Source organism: Cetorhinus maximus, chromosome 4, assembly GCF_964194155.1.
Source record: "Cetorhinus maximus chromosome 4, sCetMax3.hap1.1, whole genome shotgun sequence".
Lineage (NCBI taxonomy): Eukaryota > Metazoa > Chordata > Chondrichthyes > Lamniformes > Cetorhinidae > Cetorhinus > Cetorhinus maximus.
In genome coordinates this window covers 71780331-71784181 of record NC_135882.1, presented here as the reverse complement: position 1 = coordinate 71784181, position 3851 = coordinate 71780331, and positions in this window count along the sequence as shown.

The window sequence follows — 3851 nt, the reverse complement described above, 5'->3', positions numbered from 1 at the left end:
GGATGCCGAATCCCTTTATCAGGCCCTGAGTGTCTTTGAGTGAGGGATCCTCTCAGGAGCCTGTACGCAATCCCACACGGATTTGCTTGTGCTCCCCATCATAGCAAACATCCCCTTCCACCACTGGTTTAATACCTGCATTAATTGCCCACTTAAAGGCCTCAGTCGGCGGCAGGGCGGGAAGGCCGACCCCCCTCACAGGGAGGCAAGTACTAGCAAAATTAACCCAATGAGCTGTTGCAGCGTATCCTGTAGAAGGCTGTCTATGGGCCTTCCTGCCATGCACTTAATCGGCAGGAAGCAGGAGGGGGAGGGGCAGGGAGCCTACCTGCCACCCTCTCATCTGATTAAATAACCACCTGCCACCAAACTCGCATGGGGGAGGGCACAAGATTTCACCCCAACTTGGGCGGTATAGTTACCATAAAGGAAGAACGCAACAAAATACAGGAAGGTATTAATAAACATGCAGAATGAGTGTGATATTGGCAAATTAATTTCAATATAGATAAATGCAAGATGGTGCATTTTGGTAACAGGACTAAGAAGGCCACATATTGCATAGAGAATTGGAGTTTAAATGGGGAAGAGGAACAAAGCAATTATTAAAACTGCCAGGTTAACAAAGGCATTAAAAAACAAACTATGCACTGGGCCTCATTGCTAAAGGTGTAGAATTGAAAAGCAGAAAAGCTTTGCTAAATTTATCTAGGATCTTGGTAACACGACACTTGGGAGTACTGTGTACAGTTCTGATCCCTATTATAAAAATGATATAGAAACACTGGAGGAAGCGTAAAAAAGATTTACAAGGATGATACCAGAAACAGGCCAAGAGAAGGCTGCTGCGTGACCTAATAGGGGTCTTTAAGGTAATGAAAAGGTTTTATAAGGTAGGTGTAGAAAGAATATTTCCGCTTGTAGGGGTGACTAAAACTAGAGTACATATAATTATAAGATAGTTAATAATAAATCCAATATGCAATTCAGGAGAAACTTCTTTATCCAAAGAGTAGTAGGAGTGTGGAACTCCCTACTACAAGGAATAGTTGAGATATATAGCAGAAATGCATTTTAGAGGAAGTTAGCTAAGCAGACAGGAAAAAAGGAATACAAGTATTTGCTGATAGGACTAGATGAAAGTGGGTAGGGGAAGATTTGTGTGAAACATAAACGACAACAGAGACAAAAGCAAAATACTGCGGATGCTGAAAATCTGAAACAAAAACAGAACATGCTGGAAAAACTTAGCAGGTCTAACAGCATATGTGGAGGGAAAAACAGAGTTAACGTTTCGAGTCCGTATGACTCTTCTTCAGAGACAAGTTTGGCCGACTGGCCTGTTTCAGTGTTGAAGGGAGGTAGCTTCTGTTCTGGAGTATAGATTGGGTATAAGTTGCCATCCCTGCCCTTACCTCATGGGGTCGAAGGTCTTGGCGCCATATTTAAAGGGCACCCGCAGAACCATTCACTTACTTCAAGTCAGGAGCTCCAGATTCTGCAATTATCAGAAAGTCGCAGAGAAGACAATGTGTGGCCCTACGGTTCAGCAATACCTCCATGCAAATTCTCCTCCAGGCTGTCCAGGAAAGGCAAGATGTCCTGTTTCCCAGAGATGGCAGCAGGAGACTCTCCCGTTTGCTTAAGCACTGGCCATAATTAGTGAGTGTGGGGCCTGGGCACACCTAGTGCAATCCATCATTTGCAGCTCACTAGGTTCAGAGCTCTGAGAACAATGTCTGCACAAAGTATGCTGTGAAGTCATTGCATCTCCTGCCACTCACGTAGTATGCTTAACCCTCTTTGAGAACTCTTTGCATCCACGTCACACCTCACATCGGGCAAATACCAGCAGGATATGCAATTGCTGTGAATATATGAATTGCAGTGTAACTTACATAGAAAATTTCATATATAAACTAAGTCATCAGGTCAAAAACATGCAAGCATGTAACAATCATGCAGTAACAAAAATAGACAAATTCATTAGGTAACAGGCAAGTGGTGGAATGGATGTGAAAAGAAGGGTAATGTTGAATTAAAACTCTCTTAAAATTACAAACCAATGCACCATACCTACATTACAGGCACTGAAGTACATATACATTTCATCAGTTAACTACTTAATTGAGGACCAACCCGAAGAGGGCTACCTTTGGTTTGCAGTGGTCTTGGTCATAAATAAGCTAAATATTGTTCAAGTGGAATCCTTCCCTGCTGACAAAGCTCAAAACTCTACAAACAAGGAGAGTTAATATTTATACTAACTTCGGAAAATCCCTTATGCAGTCTACTCAGTTTCAGAACTGGTTACCACCGCCACACCCAGAGCGATCAAAGCGACTCAGAAGTTTGACTAAACTCCAACTCTATAAGATGCAAGACGGAAAGGTACTGCTGTTGCTGGCATTCTGCCTTTGAGCTGTGAATACCTTTCTTGAATAAAATACCATTATTACTATCATATATACGACGGGATTGATGAAAAGAGCACATTTTGTCATGTTCGTATACTCCATGACTCCTTGTACATTGGAGAATCATGTAAATTAGTATCGACATTTATGTTACAGGCTAGCACTAAAATATTGCAATATTGTGGATTTGCCAAACCTGCCTAATATTGAGACTTCACAATATAAACAACAACAAAAGATCTGCAGACACTGGAAATTTGAAACAAAAAAAGAAAAACTGGAAACACTCAGCAGGCCAATCAGCATCTTTGGAAAGATTACACAATGGTGGTAACTTCCAACTTTGGTGGGAGTAGAAAACTGATAGTATTGGACTGGCTGCCCAATTTGGGAAGGAAAATATGGTGAGGTGCGTAACGTGTGGTCGATCCAATGCTGTATGTTTTCTGCCACCTCTGAACATAAGAACTTAAGAAATATCAGGAGTAGAATATTTGATCCTTCAAATATGCTCCGCTATTCAATAAGATCATATATATTCCATACATCATATTCTTGCCCACTGACTTAACCTATCTATATCCTTTTGCGGCTTCTTTGCATCCTCAGTTTACATTTCCAACTAGCTTTGTACTGTCAACACACTTGGATGCGTCATACTGTTCTCCTTTAAAGCTAGATACTAAATTGTTATCAGGGTTCCCACTGTCTGAAGTAGGCTCTAAACCACTCTGTTCATTTTTAGCTCATGATCTCCATTTCCTTCCATGTCTGAATGATTTTAATGTCCAAGTCTTTGGAAAAAGTTGCAAACAACCAAATTATTCTCCATAACAATTGAATTCACCTCATCCTCTTCCAGGATTATTTTTAACTTCTAAGATAAAAACAAAACACTGTAGTGCTGGAAATCTGAAACAAAAACAGAAAATACTGGAAAAACTCAGCAGGCCGAGCAGCATCTGTGAAGAAAGAAACAAGAGTTAACGTTTCGAATCTGTATGACCCTTCTTCAGAGATGTAGAATTCACCTCATGTAGAGCTGTAGATGGGTGATACGGACTCGAATCATTAAACCTGTTTCTCTCTCCACAGATGCTGCCAGGCCTGAATTTTTCCAGCATTTTCTGTTTTTGTTTATTTTTAACTTCTGCCAGTTTACTGATCACTTGCCGAAGTTGAAGATGACCCCCAATATTTTTCTTCCTTTGCACAAAATAATTTCAGATGTAGTCTGTTTTTAATTGAATCCTAATATCAGTTTCCAATCTTTATAATTTAATTTGGCTGCTCCCACCATTCTGCACTCACCACCTAGCCAACGCTTTGAGCTATGGGAGTTGTAGTTTTCTAAGGGGCCTCTATAATGGAGAGAGGCTGGGCTGGGCACCTCCTTGGACTACATCACCCAGAATGCCCTGGGAGCACGGTGCA